This window comes from Ursus arctos, unplaced genomic scaffold (genome assembly GCF_023065955.2).
Source record: "Ursus arctos isolate Adak ecotype North America unplaced genomic scaffold, UrsArc2.0 scaffold_12, whole genome shotgun sequence".
NCBI classification, from domain to species: Eukaryota; Metazoa; Chordata; class Mammalia; order Carnivora; family Ursidae; genus Ursus; species Ursus arctos.
The window spans coordinates 52,826,959-52,850,488 of record NW_026622786.1 but is presented as its reverse complement, the minus strand read 5'-3'; the positions used below and the strand labels follow the sequence as shown (position 1 = coordinate 52,850,488).

General features: G+C 41.5%; 1 pseudogene; it reads right to left on the bottom strand.

The window, feature by feature from the left end:
* Positions 1 to 18,929: 18,929 nt before the first annotated feature.
* LOC125282872 (eukaryotic translation initiation factor 4E type 2-like) lies at positions 18,930 to 19,960 on the bottom strand (annotated as a pseudogene).
* Positions 19,961 to 23,530: the final 3,570 nt, after the last annotated feature.

The following is a 23,530-nucleotide window of genomic DNA, read 5'->3' as shown; positions in this document are numbered from 1 at the left end:
ATAATAATAGTAGGGGACTTTAATACCTCACTTACATCAGCGGATAGATCACCCAGACAGAAAACCAATAAGGAAACAGTGGGTTTAAATGACACATGGGACCAGATGGACATAACAGATATATTCAGAACATTCCACCCCAAAATAGCAAAATACACATCCTTTTCAAGTACACACGGAACATTCTCCCGAACAGATCACATTAGGCCACCAAACAAGTCTCAGTGCATTTAAAAAGACGGAAGTTGTATCACACATCTTTTCTTTTCTTTTTTTTTTTTAGATTTATTTATTTATTTTGGAGAGAGAGAGTGCACCGGAGGAGGGGCAGAGGGAGAGTGAGGGCATCCCAAGCAAACTCCCCACTGAGCACAGAGCCTGATGCAGGACTCAATCTCACAACCCCAAGATCATGACCTGAGCTGAAATCAAGAGTCGGACGCTTAACCGACTGAGCCACCCAAGCACCCATATCATGCATCTTTTCTAAGCACAATGGTATAAAACTAGAAATTAATCACAAGAGAAAAATCTAGAAAGAACATAAATATGGGGAGGCTAAATAACATGCTACTAAACAATGAATGAGTCAGCTAAGAAATCGGAGAGGACTTATATCAGTTTTTATGTTTTAGATGCAAGTCCTTTGTTGGTTATGTCTGGAGCTAATATCTTCTCTTGTGCTGCGGCTTGGGTTTTCACTCTCTTAGGAATCATTTCATGAATAGAAGTTCTTTAATGTAGTCTAATTTATCAATTTTCTATGTTTTTGCTTTTTGTACTATTTAAGAATTCTTTATCCCAAAGTCATAAAAAATTCTTCTGTATTATCTTCCTAAACCTTATAGTTTTTTAATTAAAAACACATTATTTATGTTAACATGTAATGGGTGTATTATTAAAAATAAATTAATATTTTTAAATTTCCTGTTTTAATTTCTAATGTAGTAATTATTGATAAATATCACCCATAAAAACACAAGCTCTATGGGGTCCTCAATATATTAAGAGTGTAAAGGGATTTTGAGACCAAAATATTCAAGAACCACTGTCCTAGAGAAACTCCTGCCTTGGGCACTAGAGGTAAGCATAAGCATTTTCTTAGTAGCATTGTTCTAAATAGCTTAGAACTGGAAACAATTCAAATAGCCATCAACACTACAATATATAAATTAAGTGTTGAATATTATTACAGTGGAACAGCATACAGTGGCAAAAGTGAGCTAAGCATCCTACATAGCAGGGATACTTATACTCAACAACATGGATAAAACTAACATAATATTGAGCAAAAGAAACAAGATAAAAAAATATCTATAGGATGATCCCATTTATATAAGCTCTATAAAAGGCAAAACAAAACTTAAGGTTTAAGGGATACTTACATAACTGACAAAATACACATTCATTGGCAAAATGCAGAAAAGCAATGAATAATTGTTATGAAAATCAGGATAAAAATGTCTTTAAGCTGGCAGGGTAGGTAGGCTGGGAAGGTGGTGCTTCTGGGGAGCCTGCAACGCTCTGTGTCTGGATCATAGTACTGGTTCTATAGGTGTCCATTTAGAATTATTCTTTAAACTCAACATACATGTTTTAATGCATTTTTCCTATATGTATTGTATATACTTCATTTGAACTTCTACAAAGTTATCACGTTCTTCAAAGAAATTTCACACACATTTTAAATGTCATTTCATCTTGCAATCACCCCTGTGGTTCCTATTGAAAACAACAATAACAACACCACCTGCGTATATCAGTCAGACCCTCCCACCCATAAAAGAAAGAGTTCGTGCAAACTTGGTAATTTGAGGAGAGTTTAATAAAGGGACTATTTACAAAAGTGTGCGCTGGGTGTAAGGAACACAAAAGTGACAATAAAATGCCCAAGTATCAGTAACTTAGGAGTACCATTACCACTCACGGGCTTGAAAGGGCAAGGAAAGAAGCCATTACGAGCACCAGGAGACAGGGCTTGGTGAAGACAGCTGCTTAACCGGAGCTCCCACCTCTAGTGGAAGGATGCAGCCAGCTCACAGTGCGGTGACTTTTTGGAAGGGCACCAATACTCTGACCTTACCCTTCTCCTTTCTTTCCTCTGTCTTTGCTCCCTCTTGTCAAGCCCATCGGGAAACCACAGGGCAAGAGAACCCATTGGTGTCGTGCCTTTATGTCAACCTCAGAACACAGCAGAAAGAAGGGTAGAAGGTAGACCTGGAGTGATGAGAAGCTGGTCATGTGTCCACCTGAACCTAAAATGTCAGCCACCTCCATTGCTTTCCTTGTAAAGTCGGGAGCATGAGGGATGGAAAAATGACTAAGTACATAACACAGCTCGCACAGTCCCTGCTTCTGTGGCAGCCACAAGGTTTAAGCCGGCACTCAAGGCTACCTTCAATCTGCAATGTGTTTTTCTCTTCTATCAGCACACTGGCTAAATGTTTTTTTTAACCTCTCTCCTTGTGTCAGGCTGTAAGAAGAAAGATGCTTTTGACTGCTTTCCTGAAGTAGTTTCGAAGAGACCTGAACATCATGCATGTGGGATGTGAGGCACTGATAGTCTTGTCTATCTAGGCAAATGCACTCTTCCAGTGAGCAGACTTGACCACTGGGCTGAAGAGTGCTAAGAGGTTGTGCCCTGAATCCCTGAGTTCGACAGAGCCCTCCCTACCCCATCCCCATCATGCAGCAGCAAGGCAATTACTGCTGAGAAGGATATATCATCACCCCTTCTCTATATATTGGTTCTATGGCCTGAGGAACCCCTAATGAACAGGAGAAAGTCAGCTTACATTTCATTGGAACAATGTCTATTAGGCTTCCAATTTTTCATATGGGGACACCAAAGCCAAGAGAATTTGAGATATTTACCTAAGACTGCATAGTTAGTACAAGAACAGAGAGTAAAAGTTCAGTTTCCTGACTTTAAGGCTAATTTGGTTCCCACACACTGAAGGGCTACATCTGTGTCTTATCACTATGCCAGGCGGACACGTAAAGTAGCAGAAACATAATGCTAGACTCCGATAAAGGTGACTCAGGGGAGGGAGAAACACATAGTAGCAGATGTCCTCTAAATATTAAGGCACCATGGGGAATAATAAGACATTTGTCATCCTGTTGTCTCATTGTGCCAAGCTACAGAATTGAAGATGTTTTTGCCCTGTGTTTTTCCAAAGTACGGCCTTTTCCAAAACAATTCAGTGTGATGACTACTCGAGTGCATTTTAATGTGTTTGCTAATGAATTTCCTTGGTATTGGAAAAAATACCATTTTTCTTTTGTAATGTCTCCTCTCCATTCCCCCAACCGGGGGGTTCACATTAGTTTTTGTTAGTTTGTTTGTTTTTGTTGTTTTGTTTTTTAGTCACAGAGAAGTCTACTTAGTGAAGTAATAAAGCTATTGCAAATCTATAAAACACCATCAAAACAGATATTCCAGTGAACCCATAGAGATCTCACAAATCATGCTAGGGAAGTTTGTAAGTGACTCTGCATTTTAGGATTTCCATAGCCTTTTTGGGACTAATTAAATTGGTCTGTAAGTGGTAAGTGATGAGGCATAAGTCTGGGAGATGCAATGAGATAACGAAAGAAATGAAGAAATGAGAATGCATTACCCAAAGCGGAAACTTGGTTTGTAAGAGTTGGTGTCTCTTCAAATTAGTGACTTGAAAATGGCAATCACTGTTTTATTGCTTTCATGATCTTTTTAATTTCTGGGTTTTAAGATAGAATTCATGTTGTCTCTCAAGCTAAGTTAGATGGAATGAAGAACTTTGTTACAAAACTTTGTTTAAAACAAGAGTAAAGGTTGGAAATAAATGGTTTATAAACACACTCTATTATAAGATGAGTGATGGGGCTTTAAATAACTTGGTCACATAGTCAATGGTGGGTTGGGATGCCTTGTTAAGAAGCTTCCTGCAATCATGGGGCGCCTGGGTGGCTCAGTCGTTAAGCGTCTGCCTTCAGCTCAGGGCATGATCCCGGCGTTCTGGGATCGAGCCCCACATCAGGCTCCTCTGCTGGGAGCCTGCGTCTTCCTCTCCCACTCCCCCTGCTTGTGTTCACTCTCTCGCTGGCTGTCTCTCTGTCAAATAAATAAATAAAATCTTAAAAAAAAAAAAAAAGAAGCTTCCTGCAATCAATCAATCAATCAATGTTGTGAATCAGTGCAGGACTAAAATAGTCATCAGGAATATGTAATTCAGCATTTTATTTAGGGCTTTTAATGCTTTATATTAAAGGAGAAACTGGGCCCCTGGGTGGCTCAGTCTGTTAAGTGGCTGCCTTCAGCTCAGGTCATGATCTCAAGGTCCTGGGATCCAGGCCTGCATCGGGCTCCCTGCTCAGTGGGGAGTCTGCTTCTCCTTCTCCCTCTGCTGCTTCCTGCTGCTTGTGCTCTCTCTCTCTCTCTCTCTCTCAAATAAATAAATAAGTCTTAAATAAAAAAAAAAGAGTAACTGCGGGAGGAATTAAGTCCATTCTTAAGTTGGAAAGATGTTTGTGAATAGGACAATTTTTCACACATATCAGATCATATAAGTTCAGTGGATGCCTTTTTTCCTCAATAGGAGTGAAAAAGAAGTCAACATTGAAAAAATAGTATTCATCATTTTTTAAGTGAAGTGCACTAATCTTACGGTTCAATTTCATAAGTTTTGACAGTTGTACACACCCATGTAACTAGCACCTAAAGTTCCAGAAAGTTCCCTCACCCTCTTGTCCCTTTCTAATTAAACACCCTTCCTTCTTACCAAGGAGACCACTTTCTGATTTCTGTTACCATAGATCAGTTTCCTGTTCTTGGACTTCACATAAATGGCATCATACCATATATATTATTTTGTGTCTGGTTTCTTTCAGTCAACATGTGTCTAGATTCATTCATGATTTTGCATGTATCAGTAGCTCATGCCTTCTATGACTGAGTAGTATTTCTCTGTATGAATATATCACAATTTGTTTATCCATTTCTTGTTGATGGACATTTGTATTATTTTTCATTTTTAGCTATTATGAATACAACAGTTATGAGCATCTTATATAAGCCTTTTGGGGGACATATCTTTTCATTTCTCTTGAGTATATACTTAGGAACAGAATTGATGGTCACATGGCAACTCGACATTTAATCATTTGAGAAACTGCCAGACTGTGTTCCAAAGCAGCTGCATCATTTTACATTCCCACCAGCAATGTGCACAGGTTCCAGTTTCTCCATGTCCTTGCCAACACTGGTTATTGTTCATACTTTTTATGAAAGCCATCCTGGGGGTGTGAAGTTCAATCTCACTGTGGTTTTGGTTTGCATCTCCCTAATGACTAATGATGTTGATAGTCTTTTCAAGAGCTTATTGGCCATTTTATATGTACTTTGGAGATATGGCTATTGTCTTAGTCTATTTGGGCTGCTATAACAGAATACCATAGGCTGGGTTGTTCATAAACAACAGAAATTTATTTCTCATAGTTCTAGAAATTGGGAAGTTCATGATCAAGGCACTGGGAGATTCAGCATCTGGAGAAACCATGCTTCCTGGTTCATAGACTGCAGCCTTTTCACTGCATCCTCACATGGCAGAAGGATGAGGGAGCTCTCTCCAGTCTCTTTATAGACCCTAATCCCATTCATGAAGGCTCTGTTCTCATGACTTAATCATTTCTCAAAGTCCCCACCTCCTCATACCATCACATTGGAGGAATAGGTTTCCACACATGAATTTTAGGGGGACACAGATATTCAGTCTTTGGCATCTATTAGGATCTTGGGCCCATTTTTATCTGGGTTGTCTTTTTATTGTTGAGTCCTAATTGATTTTTTAACACTGGTTGAATTGAAATGAGGAAGTCTGTTGAATCAGGTAAACCTCCTTCACTTGAAAGTAACAGAAAATACAACTTATACTAACTTAAGTATAAATGGAATTTGTTGTATCACAGAACTGAAAGTTCTTGGGGATAGTTTTGGCCTCAAGAGTGGCCTGATACAAGCCAAAAAAAAAATAGCAACAGGACCTGGTTTCTTCCTATTCATCTCCTGGCTCTGCTTTTGCTGTGTAAGCACCATTCTTGGACACATTCTCCAATCAAAGCAGCAAGATAGCTATAGCAGCTCCAGCCTACATTCTCACAGGTTCAGGTGAACTAGGAAGAACATTGCTTTTCTCCCAGCAGCTTTGGCCAAAGGTTAATGGTGATAATAGACCATTCCAAATTGCAGTGCCCAGGGAAATACATACACTGATTGATTTAGGAAGAGTCAAAGGCCCCATTCCTGAGGCCAGGGTTAGAGCCCATCCAAAACTCTGGACTGCCAGTGGGGGAGGAGGGCGTTCTCCAGGGTGGTTTTAGAAATATAAACACGTGAAAGTGCCCAACACATAAAGGGTACTTGCTCTGAAGTCCTGGGTCATAACCTGTTGTCTTCCGTGTGTACCCACCCCAGAGCAACTTCCTTCCCAGCCAGTGTTTGCCTTCCTGATGGGATTTGAGAAATTCCTCCAGAAAACCTTTGGATCCACTGCCTTATTGAACCCCAAACTGCACCCTCAGCTACGTGATTAGAGCATGATTCTCTCAACCCTAAGAAAGGTTTCTGGTTGGAATGCCATTGTGGTATGGTGAGCCAGATACAGACTAGAACAAATATGCCTAAAATTGGTATGGAACCACAAAAGACCCCAAAGAGCCAAAGCAATCTTGAAAAAAGAAAAGCAAAGCTGGAGGCATCATAATTCTGAACTTCAAGTTATATTACAAAGCTGTAGTATCAAAACAGTATGGTACTAGCACAAAAAATAGACACATAGATCAGTGGAAGAGAATAGAAAATCCAGGGGCCCCTGGGTGGCTCAGTCAATCAAGCAGGGTGACTCTTGATTTAGGCTCAGGTCATGATCTCAGGGTCTTGGGACTGAGCCCCACATCAGGCCCTGTGCTCAGCAGGGAGTCTGCTTGAGGATTCTCTCTCCCTCTCTCCTCTGCCTCTCCCCCCACTTATGCTCTCTCTCTCTCTTAAATAAATAAATGAATAAATACATCTTAATTTAAAAAAAAAGAATAGGAAATCCAGAAATAAACCTGCAATTAATATGGTCAATTAATACTTGACAAAGCAGGAAAGAATATTCAATGGGAAAAAGACAGTCTCTTCAACAAATGGTATTGGGAAAACTGGACAGCAATATGCAAAAGAATGAACCTGGACCACTTTCATATACCATACACAAAAATAAATTCAAAATGGACTAAAGACCTAAACGTGAGACCTGAAACCATAAAAAGCCTAGAAAAGAGCTCAGGCAGTAATTTCTCTGACATCAGCCACAGCAACTTTTTTCTAGGTAAGTCCCCACTATCCCTTGTCAAGGGAAACAAAAATAAAAATAAACTATGGGGACTACATCAAAATATAAAGCTTCCATACAGCAAAGGAAACAATCAACAAAACTAAAAGGCAAACTACAGAATGGGAGAAGATATTTGCAAATGACATATCCAATAAAGAGTTAGGATCCAAAATACATAAAGAAATTATTAAACTCAACACCCAAAAAACAAATAATCCAATTAAAAATGGGCAGAAGGCATGAACAGACATCTCCAAAGAAGACATGCCAAAGGCCAATAGATACATGAAAAGGTGCTCATCATCACTCATCCTCGGGGAAATGCAAATCAAAACTGCAATGAGATATCCCTTCACACCTGTCAGAATGGCTTAAATAAAAAACACAAGAAACAACAGGTGTTGGTGAGAATGTGGAGACAGAGGAGCCCTCTTGCACTGTTGGTGGGAATACAAACTGGTGCAGCCACTCTGGAAAACAGAATGGAGGTTTCTCGAAAAGTTAAAAATAGAACTATCATATGATCCAGCAATCACACCATTGGGTATTTACCCAAATAATACAAAAACACTAATTCAAAGGGATACATGAACTCCAATGTTTATAGCAGCATAGTTTAAAATGGCCAAACTATGGAAGCAGCACAAGTATTCACTGATTGATGAATGGATAAAGAAGCTATGGTATACATATGCAATGGAATATTAATCAGCCATAAAGAGAATGAAATCTTGCCATTTGTAACAATGAGGATGGACCTAGAGGGCATAATGTTAAGTGAAATAAGTCAATCAGAGAAAGACAAATACCATATGATTTCACTCAAAGGTGGAATTTAAGTAACAAAACAAATGAACAAGGAGGGGAAAAAAGAGAAAGAGCCAAACTGAGAAACAGACTCTTACTATAGAGAACAATTTGATGGTTACCAGAGGGGAGGTGGGTGGGGAGATGGGGGAAATAGGTGATGGGGATGAAGGAATGCACTTGTTGTAATGAACACTGGGTGATTAAAAGAAAAACTTAAAGAACAAAAAAAAAAAGGAGTCCCACATTGTGTAACAGTGGCCATACTCTAGTATCTCTGTCATACTCAGTCTTTGGCTGAGGACTGCCTGGGAGAAAATGCTTATATCTCAGCTTCTGGGGTGGATCCAGAAGGTGGTCCAGCTGGAGACTCTCAGCTCTCTGCACTCCTTGAAGCAGGTTCTTTCTTGAAAAGAGGTGTGAGTGGCATAACCTATGAGGTCACAAGCCCTGACATCCATGTGGCATCCATTCTCCTCATGCCTAGAATCATACTCACAAAAGGGTCAAGTGTTGTGCTCCACAGAAATGCCTTGGCTTCCTTTATGACTCCCTTGGGTGAACTCTTAGTCACTCTATCCTTTAGATTTCTTCTCTTTCACAGATTTCCTCTGCCTGGAATGTTTTTCCTTCAGACACTCTGACGACTTGCTCCCTTGTCTCCTTCAGGTCTCTCTGCTCACAGGTCACCCTAGTGACACCTCAGTTCTTCTCTAACAAATTACTAGAGCAACTCCCTTGTAAGCCTTATTCCTCCTCCTGGCTTGATTTTTCTCCCTAGCACTTATCCCATAGGACTAAAAAAGTTTGTTTCTGTATCATCTGTCTTCTTTGATTAGGATATAATTGATGTCAAGTCAGGAAATTTTGTCTGCTGCTCTATCCCTAGTGCCTACAATAGTGACTGGCACCTAGCAAATGCCATGAAGTATATATCAAAGGAAAATAGAGAAAGGAAGAAGGAATAAAACTGATGTAACCACACAAATCATCTAGAATTTGGGAGATACCACTAAACCTTTCTCTATGTGATGCAGACTTCATATCTAAGATCACTTAACATTTCAGTGAAGGTCAAGCATCTAACTTCTTGCAAGTCAAGAAACTTGCAAAACTGTATCATTAAAACTTGGAACTATAAATGAAGAAGAGAAAGCACATGAACTACTTTCTTGCATCGGATACCATTACATGCTTTCACATACATTATTTCATTGACTTCTCCCAACACTATTTTTTGAAATATGAGTTATCATCCCTACTTTATGGGCAAGGAAACTAAAGTCCAGAGAAAGTGCCCAACATCACAGACACAACTGGAAGTATGGAATTTAAATCCAGATTTGTCTGATACCAACAAACAAAAAAGAGATTTTAATGCTAAATGAGGAACAGTGGCCTGGTGCCTGGGTGGCTCAATTGGTTAAGCATCTGACTCTTGATTTCTGCTCAGGTCATAATGTCAGGGTTGTGGTCATGATCCCAGGGTTGTGAGATCGAGCCCTGCATCAGGTGCTGCGCTCAGTGCGAGGCTGGCCTGAGATCCTCTCCCTCTGCCCCCTCCCCCTCCCCCTCAACTCCCCTCCCCCTGGCTCACGTGCCCTCTCTCAAATAAACAAATCTTTAAAAAAAATAAATGAGGGGAAAGTGGCCAAATTCCCTCACAGTTGCTAGTAAAAATAAGAATAAAATTAAAGAGTGCTATTAAAGAGGACAGAGTAAGGAATTACTTTTGCTATGCATGGGCTTCAATGCTCATTATCACAGTTAGTCCAAGGGAGATACCATCTTCTTTCTCTGGGTTGGTTTTTCCTTTATAAAGACTGTTATAGACTGAATGTTTGTATGTCCACAAAATGTGTATGTTGGAGTCCTAACCCCCAATGTGATGGTATTAGGAAGTAGAGTCTTTGGGATGTCATTAGGTTTGGATGAGGCCGTGAAGGCAGAGCCCCATGATGGATTAATATTCTTACAAAAAGTGTAAGAGGGATCAGTACACCAACTCCCTGAACTATGTGAGGACACAGCGAGAAGGTGGCCATGTGCAAGCCCCCTCTCACCAGGAGCTGAACCAGCTTGCTATTTGATCATGGACTTTCAGCCTTCAGAACTGTGAGAAATAAATCTCTGTTGTTGAAGCCCCTCCAATCCATGGATGGTATGTTGTTCTAGCAGCCCTGGCAGAATAAGATCAAGTCTCAGAAACACATAGCCACATAGCATCGGAAACTCTCCCTTAGAAGGAACAGCTGTTCTTACAGCAGAATGCTAATTAGCAAAAATAGAAGGAATGATGGAATTTGAAAATCTTTAGTGGATGTTAAATCTAGTAGATTAATGTTGGATGAGGAAGAGAATATTTATATAGCTAAAAAAAAAAAACCCTTTCTACAAATCATTTATTGATTATAAAGAAAACAGTATTTTGACAGTGGAGAAATCTGGCAGATACCACCTCAACCAGTGAGTCAAATCAGCATCACCAGCATTAAGACAAACCAATACTTTATAAGATTTTTTTTAAAAGATTTTATTTATTTATTTGAGAGAGAGCACACACAAAAGAGCACAAGAGGAGCAGGCAGAGGGAGAAGCAGGCTCCCCACTGAGGAAGGAGCCTGATGTGGGGCTCAATCCCAGGACCCTGGGATCATGACCTGAGCCCCCCAGCACCCCAAGACGAACCAATACTGTGTGTCTCCTCATATGACACACTGAAAGGACACAATACCACTTCTGTGAAATTCTTGCCAAAAAATGTATAACCTGAATGTAATCATGAGGCAAGCCAGACAAACCCAAGTTGAAGGACATTCTACCTAATAACTGTCTTGTGTTTTTTTTTTTTTTAGTGTCAAATTACAGAAAAATGAAGAAAGGCTGAGAAACTGTTTCAGATTCAAGAGACATGACAACTACATAGATGTATGATCTGAAACTGGATTCTGGCTTGGGAAAATAAGAAATCTATAAAGGACATCATTGGGACAATTAATGGAATTTGCACATGAGCCATGAATTGGATAATAATACCATATCAATGGCAAATTTCTTGATTTGATCATTTTGCTGTGGTTATATAAGAGAATATCCTTTTCTCAGCCAGTATTCTGAAGTGTTTAGGGGTCTCCTATCACATGACATCTCCAATTTACTCTCAACAATTTCAGAAAAAAAGGTCATACAAACATACCATAGAGACAGAATGATAAAGCAAATGGGCCTAACTGTAAACATTTGGTGATGCTGTGTAAAGGGCATACAGGATTCCTTATATTATTCTCACAAATTTCTTCTAAATATGAAATCACTTCAAAATTAAAAGTTACAAAAGTGTGCTTTTAATCTCAGACAAAGACCCTCTCTCCATGTTAATCTGAGGGCTGGGGAATACTTCAGGTAATTACCATAGATCTTTCTTTCGAGCATTTGAATTATTTTGCAAATCAAAATAAGAAACTCAGGAGAGTTCCAGAAAAGCATAACACTAATTTCTATTGGAAATGTAATCTACTCTTTTCTCTAAGTGCTCATCAGGCATTGCCTGAGTACTGGTCATTTTGTCAGAAGTGGTTGTTTGCAATGAGTCCTTTTGAAGACAGAACATCTTATGATTCCAATTTCTTAAATGGAAATAAAATGTATGCAGAGAATAAAGGCTGAAAGAAACATGAATCTTAATCTTGATGTGCATTTTATAAGCATTCTGTACAGGAAGCTGAGCGACAGCAGGATTGCTTAGGGAAAAGAAAGTGCGTATTTATTTTTGCATAAAGTATTTATAAATTAGATACTACATGCGACTACTGTTTCTTCAGTTTCTTCATTATCAGTTTTCTAAATTACCTTTTCCACTCTATTTCTCCACATTAGACTGCCCACCAGTGTTTACTGGGCACCTTCTAGGTGCTGTAAAAATACAAAAGAAGGCTGGGACTTGGGTCTTGGTGGCAGAGACTGCTAGTTGCCTGTTCAACATCCATTTCTTTCTCAAACAGAACCCCTTTATTGTCAGGTGAATCAGTAAACTCAGCTATAAAATATTTCCCAGCCCTCCTTGCAGATGTGGTGGCCAACGAGACATAAAGAGAAGTTGTAAGGTGAAGCTTCTGGAAAAGATTTGAAGAATTTGACTGGGAGGCCATCGCTTTCCCCTTCCCCCTTTCCTCCATCTTGCCTGGAACACAAATATGATGATTGGACTTCCAGAAGTCATCTTGTGAATACAACAGTAAGGCCCACACTGTGGGGGTGGCGAAGGGAAGAGCTCAACAAGGCTAGGACCATGATACTCTCAGGGTCCACATTATCACCTGGCCTGCTTTCTTGGGACTCCTATTAAGTGACAGAAAAATCAGCTTCTACCTTATTGAAGTCATCATGGCGCTGGATCTCTGTAGCAGCTGAATGCAATTCTTAAATGATATAATCCCTGATTTCAAGAACTAAATGAGAAGACTAGTGCCCCCAGAGCACATAGAGAACACCTGTAGGTAGTATAGGTAGGAGCCAGCATAGGCAGAAAAAGGAAGAACTTTGGAATCATTTACTCCCATAGTTCAGTCCCCACCCTGGTGATTTAGGGCGTGTGACCTGGGGCAAATTATCTAACCTTTCTGACCCTTGGTTTCCTCTTTTATAAAATGAGGATGACAGTAATTACTTTGTATAGTTGTCATGAAGAGTAGAGATAATGGGTCTGGCACTTAATAGGTCCTCAAGAAATGATGGTTGTAATTTCTAAGGTAGACAACCTCACAGAAGGATGAAATCTATATGCATTGAAATTGTCAGGAAAGCCTTAGAGAATCAGTGGGATTTTACTGTCAGTGAAGGGTGGAAATGTTCAGGGTGGGAACAGGGAAAGGGAAAGGGCTTCCACATGGATAAAGGGAAAGGCAAGTACAGCATAGATGGCGATAAGGGGATTGGCTGAAGACAGCATAGCTGAGATTTACAAGGAGATCAATACAACTGATACTGCAGAGTGGAGGGAAACAGAGCAGCATAGACGGGGTGGGATCAGAGTACGGAGAAGGGCTGAGATCAGGTCGAAAGCCAAAGAGAAGATGTGTGTGTTGATATGAAAGAGCACAGGAGAATCCATAAATTTTATACAAAGGGAGTGATCAGAGCAGACATAATAAAAGCTCACTGCACTAAGGTGTTCAGTTATCCTAAGTGATTTTCTTTCGGAACAAGCAACAAGGAAATGAGTCAGAGTGACAAATGGAAGGTGAATGTCTAATCCAAAAAGTAGCCATTAATTTAATGGAAAGATTGCCTAATAGCAAACATTAATCTAGTTGTTAGAAAGGTGCTGTGGGGTAGCTTGAGTCCACACAGCTTTCTTCCTGTGGTTTTTATATAAAATGAACTTTTGGCATTTGACAAAGGTGTTTTTCACTTAAAAAAAATTAATCAAGCCAAGCAGACAAAATATGTTTCTTTGTACAAACCATAAAGCACCAACAGAAACTTGCCCATTTTGATTCTAATGGTATCTTTTTCTCTATCCCATTTGAAAAATCTGCTTAGTAATGCCATTTGCTTCTGGCAAGTATTTCAGAACTTTCTCAAGGTAAAAGTTAAGAGGTCCATTAGCCAATCCCTCCACTCTTTGGTTTTCACAGAATCACCAAATGAATCACCAAATGATGGTTGCTTTTCCTAGATGTTAAGGATGCAAACTGGTAAATTACACCAACTGTCAGATTCTTACAGGCCTGTACTTCCCAGAGAGAGACCACCCCCAAGTCCTAATTTGAGAAGTCTTCTCTTCCTTCTCATAGTCTGAACTAGAGTAGGTAATAGGAACTGTAAACAAATGGGTAGAAAGCTTAGCTTGAGTAATCTGAGCTGTCATGCAAAAAAAACATGAACTTAGAGTGAGAAGACTTGACTTTGAGTCCTGACTCTGCAGGCAAGATGGGAGATATTGGGCAAGTCAGATTTCCTGACCCTCAGGGTCCTCTCCTATAACATAAGGTTACAGCCCTTTCCTACTTCAAGAATTCCTTCCTTAGGAGAACTACCTAAAATAATGTCTGAACATGCTCTGTAATTCTTAAAGAATTTCAAATGTGTGATGGTTTCAGTAGGAACTTAGAATGCCTATCCACCATGTTCCTTTCTTTGGGAAGAGTCCCCATCATGCCCTTTCACAGGTGGACCCAGGAAGCCATATTTGAAATAATCATGATGATGATAATTTAAAAAATAAGAGCTACAGTTTGGGATGATGAAAACGCTCTAAGGATGGATAGTGGTGATGGTCGCACAACAGTGTGAATATACTTAATGCCATTGAATTGTACCCTTAAAAATGGTTAAAATGGTAAATTTTACATTATGCATATTTTTCCATAATACAAAACTTAAAAAAAAAACTAAGAGCCAACACATATTGAGGACTTCTTGTATTCCATGACAAGGGATATTTTATTTCATCTTCTCAAAAACCTCATGCAGTAGGTGCCACTGTTATAATCATATACAGACGGGCAAACAGAGACACAGGGAAGCCAAGGGATGGACCCAAGGCTACATGGCTAGTACGTGGTAGGGTTTGATTTGAATCTAGGCAGATCTCAGAGCCTTTCCTCCACTCTCTCCACCAATCAGAGAAAAGCACAAGTCACAAAGTCAGGGGAGCTTAACTAATCAGATTCTTGCTCAGGAATTTGATGTAAGAGATACAAAAATTTTGATCAGATGATAGTTGGCTCTAGACTCTTCCAACAGAGACCTGGGATCTCTGGCTCCAAGGCAAGTCAAGTCCTGTGTAAGTCAAAGCTATAGGAAACCAGGAGTAGGCAGAAAAAGGCAATCTAAAGAAAACAAGAAACCAGAGAGGGAAAATGAGGAGTTCTGGATAACCTTCCAATTCTTATGTGTGCCTTGCATTTTGTAGCTATATGCTTATCAGGAAAACTTCTTTTACTTAGACTACTCCAATGAGCTATATAATTTGCAGCCAAACAAGTTCTAATTATTCTAATAAAGTATTTCAAGAGTGGAAAGAAGCTGTGTATGCAGAAATATCTAGAGCATTGCTTTTGTAATAATTAAACATTGGTAAGAACTGAGCCACCCAACAGCTAGGAAATAATAAATCAAACAATGGCCATTGAATGGAATATTATGTAATCATGAAAACGCACAAACAGAAAAACTGTATGTAAGTGGAATGATTACAACAGGGAAAACATAGGGGCACCTGGGTGGTTCAGTCAGTTAAGCTTCAGCTCAGGTCATGATCCCAGGGTTCTGGGATCCAGCCCTGCATCAGGCTCCCTGCTCGGTGTGGAGCCTGCTTCTCCTTTTCCTCCTTGCTCATGCTCTCTGTCATTATCTCTGTCTCTCTCTCTCAAATAAATAAAATCTTTTTTAAAAATTGGGAAAATATACTGAAAACTGTGATGTAGGAAAGAAGTGCATTGTGTGTGTGTGTCTAAGTGTGTCTGTGTTCTATACTGTTAAAAAACTGCATTAAAAATTTCCCCCTCTTCAGCCAGCTTCATTGCAGTATTCCTCTAAATCAAATTTAATTTACATTGAGATCTCACTCCCATAAATGATGGGACATTTAATTTTCATAATCATTGGGGTTTCCTCCCTCTTCAGGCATTCAGAAAGCCAGGGGATGTGCTAGTTAGTCACAGTGGTCACCAGTGCTGACACTGTTCCTTCTGCTCCCTAATGATGCTTTCAAGCACTATCTTCCAATATCCATCAAGCATTCGGCTCTGGGTAGACTTAAGGATGAACTCCTCAGCCATTCACTCCACCAATCCCAAATACTGCATTCTGCTCACCAGGCCACAACCCATAATGTCCAGCTTCTTTGTCTCATACCTGCTCTCTTTCCCACTCTTTCCTGGTTCCTCTTATTGCCTGTCCTAAAACTTCACTTTCCATTTTCTTGCTATTTTTTTTTACAATAAAAACATTATTGCTATGATTTATATACCATACTATTCACCCATTTAAAGCATACAACTCAAAGGTTTTCGGTATATACACAGAATTGTTCAGCTACCACCACAGCCAATTTTAGAACGTTTTTATCATCCCCCAAAGAAATCCCCTACCCATTATCAGTCATTCACCATTTTTCTCCAGCTCTCCCACTCCCTGAAGCCCTAGGCACAAAAATCACATTAAATTGTTGAGAAAAGTTGGAGGGCTCTTAAAAATCCCCTCTCTTAAAATAGTTGATAGGATAATCTATTTTCAGAACTGGAAGTAATGTTAGAAGTCATTTAGTATAATTTTTCCTTTCTCACCTTCTAAACACTTTCAGTGGCGAGGAGCTCTCTGTCCTCCAGGAGAGAGTAACTGCGAAGTGGCTGCCCGCCCTCTGCTGGAACACCTCTGGGAACAGAAGAGCCAAAGTGTCTTGGGTTGACTTATTACAAAGTTCTCCCTCATGATTGTTTGTTTGCTTAAGTTGCCGCACAACTGTACCCTAGTTTCAGGTGTACAACACAGTGATGTGACAAGTGTATACATCATGCTATGTTCACAAGTGTAGCTACCACCTGTCACCTTATCATGTTATAACAATATCATTGACATATTCCTCATGCTGTGCCTTTTATTGCCATGACTTAATTCATTCCATATCTGGAAGCCTGTGTCTCCCAATGCACTTCACCCATTTTGCCCCTCCTCCAACCCCCTCCCCTCTGGCAACCATTAGTTTGTTCCCACACATTTTTATCTATAGTTTTTCCCCTTTCTTTCTAGTCCTCTTGGGGTCAAGTCTATCCCTTCTTCCCCCCTGATATTTCCATTTATCACTGCAACAGACAAGTGCTCCGAAAAGGCAATCACTCATCACAGCCCCCTCTCCACTGGAAAAATACTTGAAAATTCATTCTTGGAGTATCCTGGACCACAAGCTTCTCTGTGGGCAGAAAATGATGACCAGTGTCACAGGGAAAAAGCAGATACACATGCACACACACGTACACATGCGCCCTTATACATGAACAGAAGGATGAAACAAGAAGAGCACCAGAAGACAGCAGGGGCCAACTGCAAATGGAAAACCCAGCAAAGGGGTCATGGGGAAACAGGCTTGACTATGCAAAATGGAAACTGACTCCCCTCCCTCCAGCAGATCTTTTTCCTTCTGTCTCTAGAACAGGTGATACCATAACCATAGCTGTGTTATGTCTTAGCATATGAGAGGTCCATGGAGTCAAAACAAATGAAAAGACCTCTTAAGCTAGTTTGTAAAAAATAGGTGATTTGGATAGACTGACTAGTCAATCTCCCATGTAAAGCTGTTAATAGGATATCTGGGAGAACACTGCGGTAAGATGCTGCCCCACAGGGATAACCCCTTGTTCTAACCAGCATCATCAGCATATTTTGGATGGAAAAAGATAACTTTCAAATACTGCAATGACAAAGAGGAAAGGGACACAGGAGCACTCTAGAAAACATAAGACATTCAAAAATCTTGAACAAATGAGACAAAAAACAAAAAAGCAAAAATACGGACAATATGCCTAACCACCCAGCCTAAGGAGATCCTCACTCATGAACACATTATACACATATGTACCCATGCCCACACACAGTATAAGGGGATAAATCCAAATGTTTGCTCTCTTTGGAATTTTTGTGGCAAATCTGAGTTTAGGCAAAAGTGAAGACCTCCCTGGATCTATACAAATCTTAGGAGGCAGCCACTTCTCCCCATTTTAGCCAATGCTGCTCCTATATTTGTCTGAACCCTTCACAGTTGGGCACCAGAATTCATTCTCCTTATTCCTGAAATTTAAATCATCGCTAGACCTTCCTGTCTGATCTAAGTTTCCCTGTCATGTAAGTACCTCTTTTGGGTTCCTGTGCTTTTAAGGAAAAAGCATCCCCAAACAGTGGTAATTAAAAGATGTTCAGAAGTTGGAAAGTAGGAAGAGCATAATATAAACACAATAGAGAAATGCCTGTTCTGACACCAGGTGGCTAAGGAACCTTCTAGCTTTCAAGGGTATGTATTAAAGAAAGACTGTCATTCAAGGTACTGCCATCTTGGCTCACAAGAGTGAAAAAAGACAGTGCTACTCGGGGATGGCTGTAGAACTCTTAATCATTACGTACTGATGAGTAACTGGTCATTTTTTAAGCATTTGAAAGCATCAACCTTCAAGAGGTTTCTGCCTGGGCATCATGGATCAGCACACATTTGCTAATATACATACCAAGCGATGAGGACTGAAAGCAGGTTTTTCCAACCACTGCAGACAAGCAGAGCCATGCAAATGACTCTCATTCATGACACTGACATTCATCAACGTCACTTTTTCTTCAGATGCCCCAGTTTCAGGCTCACAGAATTTACCAATTTTAGCGCCTGACAACACCCAGCGTTCCACTTTCCTTCCTCAATGAAAGTGCAAGAACCCACCGAACTAGGCTTGACGAGTGCTCATGTGGGAAAATTATTACAGTCGTTGCCCTCTGCTCCAAATCCTGCACTTAGAACATGTATTATAATCCAGCTCTTAATCAGACTGGATTGTGCTACAGCTCAATTTACCAGGCGGACCTTCTAAGCCACCCCAGCGAAACCTGTGTGACCCACTCAATTAAAATTCATTCTATGTGTGGCAGTGCCCAAAAAGGAGAGTGCCGTAAGAGGGAAGTGGAGGGCACGAGGCAGGAGACTACACAAAAGCAGTAACACATTTTCAGAAAGTGGGGGGCTTGGGGGAAGAAAAGAGGAAGAAAAGAGGAAGAAAATAATGTCCCAATAATTTAATGGCAGGGCTAGAAGACAGCATTTACAGTTATTCCAGGACTCTCCAACAAAAAGCTTTTCCTGGATGCACTGTCGTTTCCAATACTGACATAGCTCTCAGGCGACAGCTCTGGCTTGTACACATGGTCATGGTGCCTTTCACACAGCATGAGGACAGCATACCAGAATGCTCAAGAGGCATCTGGAAGTCACACAGCAAAACGAAGAGCTGACATCCCCCGCCCCAAAAAAAACTCCATTAAAACACAACATTGGTCTATTACTCAGTCACATTTCCCATTTTTCTGCTTTATAAAGTCAGAGATGCTGGAGGGCATCTAGCAAAATCAGTCCCCCAGTGGGGAGCGCAAAGGGGATCACGCAGCCGAAGGACATACGTCTCTGCAGTGAGCAGATGGAAGGACAGGCTGGAGACCTCCGTCCACTTCAGACAAACACACGTCCGTCCGTCGTCGGGCTGTGGTTGCTAGGTCTCTACCAGTCTTATTCTATAGTGAAATTATATCCTCCTGACACCACACAGATCCGCAGATTTCCTCCCCACCGTGAACCGCTGCCTCGATGTGACCAGGATGAGATTCTCCAGCAACAGCATGCCAAGCCCTTCCACAGCCAGATAACGCACTTGCCACCTTTTTTGTTTGCATCATCTTCCCACATGGGCTTCATTCCCTCTTTGCAGAGAAGGAAGCCACCATGGCCTGTCATATTCCAGGGAGGTACCACGCGGAGGCTGTAAAACCTTCTGGACTGTTCCACAGAGCTAAAGGTGCCCATCCGTTTGATGTTCTGCTCGCGGCACCGGGAGCCGGTGCGATGGTGTTGGTTCTCCTGGGCACCGCACAGTGTGCTGCGGGGACGCTCTGCTGGTCCAAGGACAACGCCTTCCTCCTGCGGCTGCACTGGCTCCTGTCTCATTCCGTTTCTCCCTCTCACCATCTTGCTACGTGCTCTTCGCTCTACTAGGGTCCCCACCTTTATCATCTTTTAAGGCCTCGAGCTTCCTCGCTGCCATGGCCACCACTGCTTTCCAAAGTGAGTCTGTCACTTCTTACAGAGAGTATTCGGGGCCAGCTTTGTGGCTGTGCGCACTATGCAATGTGCTCAGAAGGTTCCCGCGCTTGGTTTAATGCTCTGCTGTCATCATTTTTAAATTCTTTTTTTTTTTTAAGATTTTTATTTATTTGAGAGAGAGAGAGAGAGAAGAGAGAGAGCAAGTGTGGGCGGGGAGGGGCAGAGGGAAGGGAGAGAGAATCTGAAGCCAACTCTGCATTGAGCACAGAGCCTGACACAGGGCTCGATCCCACGACTGCAAGATCATGACCTGAGCCAAAATCAAGAGTTGTCCACTTAGCTGACTGAGCCACCCAGGCACCCCAACTGAAATTCTTAATCCTTTTTGGAACCAGGGGGCCCATTCTTTCATTTTGCATCAGACCCCAGAAATTATGTAGCCTCTCCTAACAATATTTCAAATAGCTTCATGTCAGAACTCACCATTCATCTGGACTTTCTTTATATATGACCTGATTTGGGGTCTTTTAACCATCCTGGCTTTTATTCTCTGACTTTAGTTCCCAGAACTCCCCACAGACTCTACATATGATCTAGTGAGTGTGGATTACAGAGATACCTCAAACACTGCTCTTACAGAGACTCCTGAGATTGGGGTACATTTTCAGTAATAGAAAGCAATTACTGTTTACTGTGTGATAGCCTAATATTATGTCAAGCACCCTACATGTGTTATTGACCTCAACACAACCCTCCTAGTTTTGTTTTAAGATTTTTTATTTATTTATTTGACAGAAAGAGAAAGAGAGCACAAGCAGGGGGAGCAGCAGAGGGAGAAGGAGAAGCAGACTCCCACTGAGCAGGGAGCCTGACACAGGACTTGATCTCAGGGCCCTGGAATCATGACCTGAGCCGAAGGCAGCCGCTTAACCGACTGAGCCACCCAGGCGCCCCGGCACAACCCTCCTAGTTAAGAAACAGATTTATTCCCAGTTTTCAGATAAGAAAACTGTGGCTTAGAGAGGTTACGCAACTTGCTTCAGATTGTACAGTCATAGGTGGCAGAGAACTCCAGCTCAGGCCTGACTGACGGACCCTTCCACACTAAGCCCTACCATGGTTTAGTATGTTGTTAGAGTTATAGAGAGACCTACTACTCGGGAGGCTAGATGATGCCCATATGGAGCTGTTACCAGTTCTAATCTCACTGTCAACTAATTTTCACCTAGGGTGAAAGAGAAGGTCTCTTTGGGGGCTGACTGAGCTACTCCCACACGGCCATTTCCTATTCCAGGCTCTTGCTCTCTGTTAAGCTCTTTTCTGAGGTGCTCTTCCAAGCTTAGCCTCTATATTGGTTTCTAATTGCTGTTGTAACAAATTACCACAAATTCAGTGGCTTAAAATGACAAATTTATTATCTTCCAGTTTTGGAGGTCAGAAGGCTGGAATGGGCCTCACACGGCTCAAATGAAGGTGTCGGCAGAGGCCCCATCCTTCTGGAGGCTCTGGAGGGGGGGGGAGTCCATTGTTTGCCTTTTCCAACTTCTGGAGGCTACCTGCATCCCTCAGCTTGTGGCCGTGGCATTCCAACCTCTGCTTCTGTGGTCATGTCTGCTTCTCAGACTCTGACCCTTCTGCCTCTCTGCATTGACTAACTGAAAAATCCACAACTGTCTCCCCATTTTAAGGTCAGCAGATTAGAAACCCTAATCCCACCTGCAACTAGGATTTCCTCTTGGCACCTAACATACCATATTCACAGGTTCCAGGAATTAGGACGTGGACATTTTTGTCCATGTCTACACACCACCTAACACTCGCACACGCACACACCCCTAGTTCCTCATGGGACCTGGATTCCAGGACCTTCCCCTTCCTATAGATGCTGCTCACCTTCCTATGGATGCATTCTGGTTCTTCAGTGTTCAGTCAATAAACATTTATGGGGGCGCCTGGGTGGCACAGCGGTTAAGCGTCTGCCTTCGGCTCAGGGCGTGATCCGGCGTTATGGGATCGAGCCCCACATCAGGCTCCTCCGCTGGGAGCCTGCTTCTTCCTCTCCCACTCCCCCTGCTTGTGTTCCCTCTCTTGCTGGCTGTCTCTATCTCTGTCAAATAAATAAATAAAATCTTAAAAAAAAAATAAACATTTATAAACCAGCTATTATGTGTTAGGCATTCTGCTAAAGGCAGCGGATACCAAGAAAAAAGACATAGTCCCTGTCCTGAAGGAGCTTGCGTTTAAGTGATGCTGACAGAAAAATCATGAGAGACAAGAAAATATGGCAAATACTGAGATGAAAGGGAGCACAGGAGATGAAGGGGCACCCAGGACCTGGGGCTTGGGGATATGCAAAGATGTACATTACGGCACCTATTCCTGTCCTGGATCCACAAATCAAGACAGTAGAATTTACCAGAGAAAATAAGGATCTGTGATCTGGTCTCTGGGGTCCCTGAAGTATCAGTGCCCAGGGATGCCAGGCAGAGCTGGGCTGCTCACAGACTGACAAGCAGAGGAACACATAAATCTCCCTCTGTGCTCCTGAAAGCCTCACTTCAGCTCAGGGTCAGTGGCAGCCAGAAGTTACTCATTACCGAGGTGAGGAGGACCACTGCCAAGTACAACAAGCTTGTACAGTGTTCACGAGGGACGAGCTCATCCCCGGTGGCCGGTCCTCCCATTTCCCCAGTCTGAACCTGACCTAAAAGAAGGTCTTATTTTGAAAGTTGAAAAGGGAAGAAATTGTTAGATTAAATACACAAAGATGTAGTTTAGTTCCTCTCTGAGTCTGAAATGTGGAGTCTGAGGAACGCGCTGGGACTTGTAAGCTTTCAATGAATTTGTTTGTTTTAGTTATCTATCATAGCTCCGTTCCCTGGATGTGCCTGATGACTGACCTTTGTTCCTACTCTTATCATAAGAAACCGAGAAGCTATCATCTGAGTCTGTAGGTCCTGCCCGCAGATGTTTCACAGGAACCGAGGGAGGGCCTGATTTCCAGCTCAGCACTGAACTCTACTGTCTCCTTTCAGAAACACAAGTACATGTATATCTATATATATATATATTTTTTTTTTTTATTTTCCTATTTAACCTTCCTAGCTATGACAAACCAGGCTCCCTTATATAAAACATGTGCGTGTACACTCACACACACACACACACACACACACACACACACACACACACACAATTTCCTTTCCAAACCAAAACGCTACTTTGATGAGACTGGATTCCTGTTATGTCAGGTGACTGTGAAATCCCTGGTGTTTGTATAGGGCTTTATAGTTGGCCAGAGGTGTTCTCGGCTATTGAATTTTGCTCCTCAAAACCACCTTGTGAAACAGTGTCCTCTATGGGGGGTCCATTAAGCCCTAAGAACCTTTCAAAGCCAGAGTCCCCTCTGAGAATGCTGACTAAATGGGGACTTTCCATTTTTCACTAAGTTGAAGAAAATAAATTCGTCCCTTCATCTCCAAAGGACTAAACCAGAGATCAGTTTTATTCTCTGCTCCTAGTTCCATATCTGCTCTATGGCCATGAGCCTCAATCTGAATACCTCTAGCGA